The 12,574-nt window shown below is 39.7% G+C and overlaps 1 long non-coding RNA gene across 2 annotated transcripts in view; it reads right to left on the minus strand.

Moving 5' to 3' along the window:
• Positions 1 to 1,056: 1,056 nt before the first annotated feature.
• Positions 1,057 to 12,574, minus strand: part of LOC132536760 (uncharacterized) — a 220,505-nt gene continuing 208,987 nt past the window's right edge. For both annotated transcript variants that reach the window (XR_009548281.1, XR_009548282.1), the window contains exon 4: positions 1,057 to 1,147. This is a non-coding gene — a long non-coding RNA (uncharacterized LOC132536760). The remainder of the gene's footprint in view (positions 1,148 to 12,574) is intronic.

Below are 12,574 nucleotides of genomic sequence, written 5' to 3' on the forward strand. Positions count from 1 at the left end.
TTTCTATTGTTCATAAGATGTTGAAGATAATTTCTAGGTCAAAATATTGCCCCTAGGAAGCATTAAGATAATGTGAACCTAACAGGAATAATCACAGTAAATTTCAACAAATGCTAGGTCATATTAGTATGCTTGTTTCCCTCCATATCTACACAGGTAAGGTTCAAGAAGATGGTGATTTTACTGTGTTTCACAACCATTCCCCTAACTTTTAACTTAACAAAACTTAACATGACCTTCACTTTATGCAGTTAAAAAGCTCACATTGACCACTACAGCAAAGAGCACTCAAAGTCACCAGCCAGGCCAGTGGAGACAGGATGCCCCTGTTGTCTCGACATCTGGCCTCTCCAGCACAAGCCTCTAATTTTCTGTGGCTCTCTGCTGGCCTTCCTTCATTGTGGGAGAGTGATGTGGATAATGAGCCCCATCTGTGAGGCAGCTGGGTTCCGGAGGCACCCCTCCTGCCCCTTCTCCAGGCCTTTGAAGAGTCTGTCCATGTTCTGCCTGAGGTCTCACATTGTGGCCAGCACCTCTGTTCTTGATTAACAGTGGGGAGAGCATCAATATGTTAAAAGGGTGAAGCAAATTAATGTCCTATTGTGAGATGCACTGAAATATACCAGTCTGGAGGAGACTGCTGCAGATTAGGGTGTCTAGAACACAGATATTACTAAGGTTGAATGCAAAAATGCTCTCATTTCTGCAAAGTAGGTGGGGCCCTGGGAGTCGATGTGATTTAAAAAATGAAACATACTAGGTTGAATTCAAACTCTCCCAGGGAAACCTAAGGCAGGTATAGAAATTACAGAAATGACTACAGAGGAATTTGAGTAATATCTCTACCTTAAATAAACTTAATAGTGTTTTCAGAAGAAGGAAAGAATGATTAAGAGAATCTAACTTCTCTAATTTACTTTATGGTATTAAAACCAAGTGACCATTCTAGATTTATGGATATAAGCACTTAAGAATAGAGCCAATACATTGACTTCCTCATCCAATCTTTCTATTCATCTGCAGAATCAATGTTTTTGATAACCCAATGGGACTTACCTGAAATCTGCTCTCAGTCAGTATCTATGTAGTCCAAGTTGTTTACATTTCGAGGTTCTAGGTGATTTTGTGTTCACTAGGAATACTTTCACTATGGGAGAAGTTAAGTGGACTAAGTCAGAAAGTTAAAGATGAGTATGGGATGATCCCACTCATCAACAGAAGCTGACTTAGAAGATCTGAAAGGGAAACTAAAAGCAGGACCTGATCAAATTGTAAGTAGGGCACCAAAGTAAAAACCCAGTGGTGAGGGGTAGACATGTAGCTTCCTGGGCCAGTGGGGGGTGGGAATGGGCGGGAGGGATGGGTCACGGTCCTTTGGTGATGGGAATGGTGTTTATGTACACTCCTAGCAAAATGTAGACATATAAATCAGTAGTTAATTAATATGAGAGGGGGAAATCAATTGTATGTCTCAAAGGTTCTCAAAAGACAAACTGAATCTTTTTAATAGATAGGCTACGTGTTTGATATGCGGACTCTCTCAAAAGCCTAGACCAAGTAGATTAGAAGCTTCCAATAGCACAGCTATATACAAGATACTGGGTACTGTACAGCAAACCATAACAAAGGGACTTTTCAAAGTTAACCCAATTACCAAATAATGTGATGATAATATTAACTATTGATTGTCTTTTTGAACCCTAAGACAGCAGGAACCTCACATCTTCACTATAGAGCCCCTACTTCCCCCAGTCCTGGCACCCTTGGATAGGGCTCACTTTCCCGTATGCTTCTCCCAATCCATACCAAATAATATTGCATCCGCCGATCACAACCTAACCAAAGCAACGATTGCCATCTCAACATGCTTCACCTCAGTGTGTATCCAGAGACTTCACGTGTGGAATGACAACCCTTCAGCTTCATTACTCGGGTGAGACCTTTCCTTTTATAGTACACTCTAATTTCATCTCAGGTAGTTCACTTTCTAACAAAGTCCCATAACCTAGACATACACCAGTTTCTGTGAGAGAGAGCGTATGTGCACACGTATCCATAAACTACTGCAAAATATATACCTGAAAGCAGGATTACACTAGAGTTTGCAGTGAGTACCTCCCTAACACTTCCTCTCCACTATTCCAATCTTGGGATCCATGATTGCTCAACAAATTGTTTGGCTTTGTATGTTAACTCTCTTTTCAATCACCAGGTTCCAGATGCCACCAGGATGCTGGCTAGGCTTCCCTGGATTGAAGACCCCACCAATGTGTCCTGGAGCTCAGCTTCCCCAGAGACACACCTTACTAGGGAAAGAGAGAGGCAGACTGGGAGTATGGACCGACCAGTCAACGCCCATGTTCAGCGGGGAAGCAATTACAGAAGCCAGACCCTCTACCTTCTGCAACCCTCAACGACCCTGGGTCCATGCTCCCAGAGGGCTAGAGAATGGGAAGGCTATCATGGGAGAGGGTGGGTTATGGGGATTGGGTGGTGGGAATTGTGTGGAGTTGTACCCCTCCTACCTTATGCTTTTGTTCACTAATCCTTTCTTAAATTAAAAATTTAAAAAAACAAAACAAAAAAAAAAAACATAAATAAAAAATGCTGACACTTTAGATTAAATTCCCATCACTTCCTGAGTTTCAGCAAGTTACTTAGTTTTGCTCAGCCTTAATTTTCTTATGTGTAAAATGGGGATTAAAAAACCAAATATTCTCACTTATAGGTGGAACTTAAGAAGCGAAGTATGAGGGACCTGGTGGTGGCGCACCTGGTTGAGCACATGTGTTATATAGTGTGCAAGGACCCGGGTTCGATCTCCTGGTCCCCACCTGCAAGGGAAAGTTTCACAAGTGGTGAAGCAGTGCTGCAGGCATCTCTTTGTCTCCTCTCTCTGTCTCCCCCTTCCTCTCAATTTCTGGCTGTCTCTATAAATAAAGATTAAAAGAAGAAGCAGCAAAGTATGAAAGGGAAATGAAATAAAACTTGGACTGGGTTTGGAGCATTGTAACAAAGCAAAGGACTCTGGAGAAGTGGTAAGGAGGGGATGGGGGGGTTTGGAGTTCCTGGTACATGATGGTGGAAAAGGACTTAAAGTAGAAGTGAGAGTATTTTGTAGATATCTGTTACAGGGAGATGAGTAATGTACCCATATGGAGCCAACTGTTAACCACCTACACCACCACTACCCCACCTTACCCCCCAAAGAAAAAGTGAGTATCAATACTGTGACATAGACTGGTGGACTGGTTAAGAAACTACACATATGACACACAAAAGATGCTAAAATTCTGCCTGCCATCTCCAAACTTAAATGTGATCCTCTTCCCCTCTCCCCCATCAGGCTTCAATATGAGATATTTTCCCCTAAGTACTCGGTATCAGTGAATTTTTTCAAAGCTGAAAGAACTACTTTTTCCCCCAAGTCAAAGCTATTTTAACAGAAAGAAGGCTATTTATGCCAATGTTCTATTCAGAAAGTGGCCACAGCACTAATGTGCTGGAAAATGACTGACAAGTTGGTCTTTCTAGAAAAAGTGTGTTTTTTTTCATTTTTTTCTGAACTCTATTATTAAATAATCCCACCATACCACCATAGGACCCCACCCCCATTTTTTTTTTTAGCACAGCTCAGGTCTGAAACATGGCCCATGCATGAGACTGAACCAGGGACTTTGGAGCCTCAGGCATGGAAATATTTTTGCATAACTATTATGGTATGACTCACTCCCCCAAACCCAGGCATTTTCTTTCCTATATATTTTTACACTTGTTATATTGTTTTAATCAAATTAATTTATGAATAAATATTGATTTACAAGACTATTGGTTGTCACAACAGTACAATTTCACATCTCCCCAATATAGGTGTTAGCATTCACCCATCAATACTCCCACTGCCCTCCCCTCAACCATAGCCATTTTATTGCTGTCAAAGAGATTTTTCTTTTTATTGTTGTAGTTACTATTTTTGTTGTTGTTGTTGGATAGGACAGAAAGAAGTGGAGAGAGGAGGGGAAGACAGAGAGGGGGAGAGAAAGATAGACACCTGCAGACCTGCTACACTGCCTGTGAAGTGACTCCCCTGCAGGTGAGAAGCCGGGTCGAGGTCAAAGAGATAGTACTGATCACAGAGTCAAGGAAAAGTTAGCACACTGCCTATTCCAAACTAGTAAAGGTTAGCAAATTAACCTTAATAGTTATTGGTGAGGATAAAAAGGCAGAGGTAGAACATAAACAGACAAACAAAAGAATAAATAAGGTACATAAAGAAAAAAAAAGAGACAAGACAGAAACTTAAATCTTAGGTATTAGTTTTTCCAATTCTTTAATTTTTCAGAAAGGGAAACAAAGATTCAAAGAGAAGAAGAAAATGTTTCTGTAGTCATACTGGAGATCAATGATGAACTTGGGACACCAGGTTGAGAGCTTGATATGCATGATTATATATAAAGCAGTCCAGAGGGGAACTGGAATTAATGAGTGTAACTGAGGAAATAACATAATAGTTTGAACCAAATAAAACATTGCCCCACAGATAATTCTACAGTGCTATAATGACTTCCCTGGAGAAACCTAATCATTTAGCCATTTTAAACTCAACTATGCAAAAAGACATGGACAGTGGTCTTCAGGAATAATCTATGTGGGTTAAAAATGAACTGAGTGGCCTAGTGGGCATCTCCAATCCCTAATATCTGTAACTCTGTGACTGAAGGCCCTGACATTTGGCACTTAGCTGTCACAGAGGAAAAAGCTCTACTAAACTGCAGCTACAAACAATTAACATGCACAATCTTGTGAGAATTGCTAAGAAATTTGGCAGAATTACTCTGTGATTTCTCCCTCTAGCATTCATTTTGCAGAGGGAATAATTTCTGTTGTGTTTCAGGTTTTATTCTTTGTGTTGTCAACATGCACTTAGACCAGATGTTCCAGCCATCTCAGAAAATTCAGAGCTGCAGATCCTTCTCTCTCAAATTGAAAAGCTCAGCATTCCAGTTAATGACACCAAGCTTCTATTTGTCATGCTGAAATAAAATTATTTTCAATCTGACAGGAAGAACTTAGTTTTAGGTACCCACAAGGGTCAACACCTCCCTCCCCCAAGGTGGTCTTAGACTTCCTAGAATTTATGACTCTGTCACCTACTAGCTAGATAATCTCTCACACCTCTCATAATGTGCTAAGCTTATCCCCATTTGTAAAATAATGTTATTACACTAATCATAAAATAGTTTAAAGAATTCCAGTCAAGAACGTGGAAGTCTGAAATCCTAGCTCTTCCATTTAATGTCAAAATAAATTTGTAATTTACTTAGCATTTCTGAGTCTCAATTTCTTATCTTTACTTATAATCTCATCATGATTTATTGGATAGAGACAGTCAGAAATTGAGAGGAAAGAAGTAGGTAGAGAGGAAGAGAGACAGCGACACCAGCAATACTGCCTCACCACTTGTGAAGCTTTCCCTCTGCAGGTGAGGACCAGGTGGCTGGAACCTGAGTACTTGTGCACTGTAATGTGTGTGCTTAACTGTTGGTATGCATGAGACCCCTTCTGTTTCATTTGGTTTAAATCCCCCCTGCTTAACACTATTCTATTTACATAACCACTTCATTCTATTTATATAACCATTGTTAACAAGTTCCACCCTCCCTCCAGGGCATTTGTGGTTCAGTGATAGGATTCTCGCCTAATCTGCCCCCTCCTTGTCACACTCTGATTTTCACCAGTCACTTTTCTCTCCACCTTCTCTATGTCACATCCTGTTTCCACCTTACTTGGCAAGTATATATAAAGACAGCATTGTGAGTTTTACAGTACTTTACCTTTAGTTTAGCTTAGCTCGGCTTAGATTGTGCTGCGTCCTGCATGAATAAAGAGATACTGCCTACAGCTCAACCATGAGACCCTGGTCGTCTGTTACCCGCCTGTGAAGCCAGCCCGGTGAAAACAACATAACCCATCGAAAACAACACTTAACCAAGTGTGCTACCACCCAGCCTCTCAATATTTTATTGTAAGGTCAAATACACACAAAGGAAAAATAAAAATAAGGTAAAAGAGGTTTTGAGAAAAATTAAATGAGATAATAAAGTCAATAATGAAGCAAGCAAGTAGAAAGACCTAAAAAGACACCTTAAAGTACCTAATGAAACAGTTTCTACTTAGACCTATATACCCTTCTCACCTACCTCCCATTACATATCCCCAGTCACTCCAAAGCTCTGAAGAAAGGTATCAGACAAAGTAAGGACTACAAAAGCTGAATAAGGGCAAGAAGCTGGCATACTTCAATGATGACTCTTTAGTGACTACCAGGCTGTCCCATCACATGGGGGCCTAGTCAAGGAGTCCAGGGATTTCCACACAGACATGATGGGCCTAGACCTCCAACAGATACCTCTCACCACTGTCATTGGTCATTTTCATCAGGAACAACATAACGGACCCCTCTGTGGGCTCCTAATGGACTTTGCCCTCAATGTGGATCAACAATGGTAGGGAATGTTCCATTCTCCAAAGGGAGGTTGGACAACATACTCTACCTACTACCTGAGGAAGATGGATCAGCCTGGAATGTTCCTAGCTGTGACCACAGAATGTGAGCTCAGACCTACAGAGATGCAGATGTTACACAGGCTCCTGTGCTGACTATGGGCCCCAGATCACACCAATGAGATTTTCAGTTAACAATATTTATATACTTTCCCCTATTTGGGAGCTACTCTCCTCCTTGATCCAGCTTTCTAACCTTTTTCCAAATATGACACCATTTCCCCAGACAATAACTTGCGTCCACCTGCATATTAGCTGTCAGGTTCAGGCAAAAACTAGTAAAACCATGGGCCCCTTGAAATATAACTAAAATAGACCTACTAGCTTCTTCCAAAATGGAGACCCCAAATCTTCATCTGCAATATTCATGCCTTTAGGTTCATGATTAGTCAATAATTTGTTCTGCTTTATATCTTAACTTTTTTCAGTCACCAGTTTCCAGATGATACCATGATGCCAACCTCACTTCCCTAGGCAGATGACCCCACCATGTGTCCCGGAGCCCTGCCTCCCCAGAACCCTGCCCCATTAGGGAAAGAGAGAAGCAGGCTGGGAGTATGGATTGAACTGTCAATGCCCATGTTCAGTGGGGAAGCAATTACAGAAGCCAGACATTTTACGTTCTGCGCCCCATAGTGGTCCTGGGTCCATACTCATAGAGAGATAAAGAATAGGGTAGCTATCAAGGGAGGGGAGTGGATATGGGGTTCTGGGGGTGGGAATTGTGTGGAATTGTATCCCTCTGATTCTATAGTCTTGTCAATAATTTTCATTTCATAAATAAAAGATAAAAAATGTTCTGGAGCAAGCTGCTTATACATTCTCCAGGCAGAACTAATGAAGGATGCTAATAGCCTGAATGTTTTTGCTATTTCTCTCTTTCACAAAGGAAAAGGGCACAAGGACTAGGTAGAATTCTCAAGCTTAAACCAGTTTCTAGTCTTCAAAGGACTGATCTCATATTACAGATGAGTATTAAAAAGAATTGTAACAAGCACTCTGTGAAACCACACTGTGCTATGTCTTCTACAGCCTGTGAAGTTCTTGAACTGGCTTAAACCATTTATTTATAGGGAAGAAAAGACTGTTCTGATGAGAACCATTTTCTAGTTTGACAATTTTATTTTAGTGTTACTTGATCTACTTCGAAACCTCTTGGGAAATCAATGCTACATTTGACTTCTCTTCATGTCATCGTGTTAGCTATTAGATGGCTAATTCGTTTCACAAGATATGCCAATATGAGAGGCACTCGGCTCATATTAGGAGTAGAATTTCACCACTCAATGGTCAGATCTTTTATGATTAAGACAGAAGAGCAATCCAAACACAGCAGCCAATGAAAATGTTCTCCAATCACCTGTAATCACTTCTCTTAAGTTTCTAATGGAAGTGGTCTCACTTAGCACAGATCATGCAACTCTAATTTATTCTAAAAATAATAATAATGTGGTTTGGTTTGGAAGTTGAGACAATGGATATCTCTCTCTCTCTTTGCAGCTCCTAATTTTTCTACATCTTATGTAGCATAATGAAAACATAAAATTAAGATAGGTTATGAAAACAGAAATATGTAAAAACAAAATCACTGTTACCAAAAGAAGTTTAGTAAAATGTGATAGCTTTGTAATCAGATAATAATTCCTGATTTTAACTTCTGACTTTTGTTATTTTGGGGATTATCATAATAATGATTTACAAGATTATAAGATTATAGGGGTGTAATCCCAAACCACATTCACCATCAAAGTTCTATACTATACCCATCCCTTCCCAGTTAAAATCCATAGTTCTCACAAAGTACTGGATATAGATTTGGCTACTTTTTTCCCTAAAAATTCATGTGTTTCAAGTCACTATATTCTCACACTAACCAGCAGTTGTCTTTCCCCTCCTTATTTACTAAGAACAATCAAATTATTTGGCAATTGAGTTGACTTTGAAAATTCCATTGTTAGGATTTGCTGTATCATACAACACAACCTCACCATAATTTGTCCTTTGATGTGATATATATAGTAAATATATATATATATATATTATATATATTATAAAGTAAATTATATATATATATATATATATATATATATATATATATATATATATATATATATATTTACTTTATAAAGTAACACCACTCGTTGCTTCTGCTCTCCTGGTCTAAGCTTTTAGGAGAGTCAACATTTCAAAGACTCAGACTATGGTCTATGCATTGAAAGTTGGAAACATTCAATCCATTTTTCCCCTCTCATATTAATTAAATAGTAATTTGTATGACTACAAGTTAATAGGAATATACATAAACACCATTCCCACTGCCAAAAGACTGTGTCCCATCCCATTCCCCCATCCCCACAGTGAATCTGAGCATACCCTCACCCTCCACCCAAAGATTTCTATTTTGGTGCAACTCCAAACTCAGATCCTGCTTTGAGTTTCTCTTTGTGTTCTTCTTTCTCAACTTCTTTTTATGAGTGGAATCAGCCCATACTCATCTTTGTCTTTCTGACTTAACTCACTTAACATAATTCCTTCTAGCTCCATCCAAGATGGGTCAGAGAAGGTTCCCCCAGTCCTGGAACCTCTAGGGTAGGACTCACATTTCAGCATGCTTCTCTCAATTCATACCAACTGATACTGCATCTGCTGATCCCAACCTATTCAATGCAATGAGTACCACCTCAGCATTCTTCACTTCAGAATGTGTCCAGAGACATCAGGCATGGAATGTCAACCCTTCAGCCTCAATTTTTGGGTGAGACCTTTCCTTTCTCATAAGATTCTCTAATTCCATTTTGGGTTCCTAACAAAGCCTCAAAACTTAGATATAGACCAGGTCCCATGAGATAGAGCACATGTATACATGTATCCATAAGTTAGAACAAAATATATACCTGAAAGCAAAAGTGCACAATAGTTTGAAGTGAGTCAATAAATGAAACAAGCAGGTAGAAAGACCTAAAAAGACACCTTAAAGTAGCTAACAAAATAGTTTCTACTTAGACCTAGATACCCTCCTCACCTACTTCCTATTACACTTCCCTCACTCACTCCAATGATAACCTTATTAAAGCAAGGACTACAAAAGCTCAATAAGAGCAAGAGACTGGCATACTTTAATGATGACTCTTTAGTCACTATCAGGCCCCCTCATCAGCAGGGGCCTTAGTCAGGGAGTCCTGGGATTCCCACACAAACACGATGAGCCTAGACCTCGAATAGATCACTCTTGCAATTATCACTGGTCATCTCCATCAGAAACAACATAATGAACCCTTTTGGGGGACCCCATTAGACCTTGCCCTCAATGTGGATCGACAATGTTAGAAAATGTTCCATCCTCTGAAGGGAGGTTGGATAACATACTTTATCTACCATCCAGAGAAGATGGATCCTGAAATTGGGGCAGTTTGGAACGTTCCTACTCATGACCACAGAATGTAAGCTCAGATCTACAGGGATGTAGTGGTAACATAGGCTGCTATGCTTAATATGGGCCCCAGATCAAATCGATGGGGGTTTACGGTCAACAATATTTATACACTTTTCCCATATTTGGGAGGTACTCTCTTCCCTGATCCAGCTTTCTAACCCTTTTTCCAGCCATGACATCATCTCCCCAGACTATAACCTGGGTCCACCTATCAGATGTCAGGCTCAGGCAAAAACTAATAAAGTCATGGACCCTTTGGAATATAACTAAAATAGAACTACTAGCTATTTCCAAAATGGAGACCCCCAAATCTTCTTCTGTAATATTCTAGCCTTTAGATTCAGGATTAATCAAAAATTTGTATAGCTTTATATGTTAACTCTTTTTTCAGCCACCAGGTTCCAGATGCTACCATGATGCCAACTGGGCTTCTCAGGACAGATGACCCCACCAATGTGTCCTGGAGCTCTGCTTCCTTAGAGCCCTGCACCACTAAGGAAAGAGAGAGACAGAAAGGGAGTATGGATCGACCTGCCAACGCCCATGTTCAGCGGGGAAGCAATTACAGAAGCCAGATCTTCCACTTTCTGCAACCCATAATGATCCTGGGTCTATACTCCCATGGGGTTAAAGATTAGAAAAGCTATCAGGGAAGGGGATGGGATATGGAGCTCTAGTGGTGGGAATTGTACCCCTCTTATCCTATGATCTTGTCAGTATTTCCATATTATAAATAAATAAATAAATAATAGTCTCAGAGATCTTATAAGAAAAATTAGAATAATATATGAATAGCATCACAAAAATTATGGGAGATTATAGAATTTTAAACAAAATATAATATGTTCACCTTTTTTCATTCAGAAAATGATACAGCACCAGGAAAAGATGGAATTTAACTTAAACAAAATTCATTTTCATATCATTCGATTTCTGGGAACAGAACAACATGTATTTTAGTATTTTTGATAACCTTCCTATCCCTGAATTAGGATTAGCAAGGGTGGGACAAGCCTCAACTAAGTTTCCAGCTGAAATAAAGAAAAGGTTTAGAGAGAGAATATCCAGGGAGGTGGTACAGTGGATAAAGCATTGGACTCTCAAGCATGAGGTCCCAAGTTTAATGCCCAGCAGCACATGTACCAGAATGATGTCTGGTTCTTTCTTTCTCTCCTTTCTCATGAATAAATAATTAAGTTTTTTATAAAGAGAGAGAGAGAGGGAGTTGGGTGGGTTAAGCGGATGTGGTGCAGAGTCTAGTGGGTTAAGCGCATGTGGTGCAAAGTGCAAGGACAGGTATAAAGATCCCGGTTTGAGCCCTTGGCTCCCCACCTGTGAGGTAGTTGCTTCACAGGCAGTGAAGCAAGTCTTCAGGTGTCTATCTTTCTCTCCCCCTCTCTGTCTTCCCCTGCTCTCTACATTTCTCTCTGCCCTGTACAACAATGATGACATCAATAACAACAACAATAATAACTACAACAACAATGAAAAACAAGGCAACAAAAGGGAAAATAAATAAACATAAAAAAAGAGAGAGCAAGAGAATGTGTGTGTATTTTATTCAACCAAAGAGGAATTACTTTAATAGATAATACTAGACTCCACTTTTATTCCAAGAAAGAGGGGCCTATAGAAAGGAAGAAAGGAGAAAAGAAAGAAAGAATAAAAAGAGAGAAATCCCAATGTTCTGAAATTAAACCATTCTATGTGATCACAGATAAATATCTGCTAGTTTGCCTAAGATACTCATTCATAAAAGAATAAAATTTGTGCTTCCCAACTATAAAATTTGTCCTTCCCAACTATAAAATTTGTCCTTCCCAACTATACAAATATCTATGTAAATCATTCTAGAATACAGTATGAAAAAATATAGTCATAATATTATGGATCTGTAATAATATCCAAAGCAAGTTTATAAAGACTGGTGAATAATCCAAGGAAGCAAACGTGTATGATCTATACCCATGTCTTCATTCTTATTCTCCCTAGCTCTAAGGTTTGTGTCCATCCTTCTAGGTGAAGAAAAAAACAGAGACTTTGTTCTGGTACCACACAACAAAAAAAGTCAAAGACTAATATATGACATAATAAAGTGGCAAGGTAAGGCTGGGAAGATATCTTATCATGCAAACACCTGGTCCCAGGTTAAATCCCCAGGACCTCCATAAGTCATCTGAGCAGTGTTCTGGTGCTATATATATATATATATATATATATATATATATATATATATATATTCCTTTGAAGTCTCAGTCCACACCCCCACTCCATATGCTGGGCTAGCATGGGGGTGCCTCTTCCTGGGTGCGTACTCTCTGGGTTGGAGAGAACTCAAATGGAGCCAACATGGGCTGCTACTCACTCAGTGATGCAGGGAGATGACTGAGGAACGGGCACGTGGTGGTGAGACAATGCAATGTCTTTATTGATCAGAGAGTGCAGGCTTTTTAAAGGGCAGACCTGGAAGTGGAAAGTCAGAAATGGAAATCACTAGGAAAGCGGCAGAAAAAGGCAAAAGGGGCTGGGAATGTAGAAACATCCTTAGCAACTGTTGTGAGGGTTTTAACTGGTAGG

The sequence above is a fragment of the Erinaceus europaeus genome, chromosome 2, assembly GCF_950295315.1.
Source record: "Erinaceus europaeus chromosome 2, mEriEur2.1, whole genome shotgun sequence".
NCBI lineage: Eukaryota > Metazoa > Chordata > Mammalia > Eulipotyphla > Erinaceidae > Erinaceus > Erinaceus europaeus.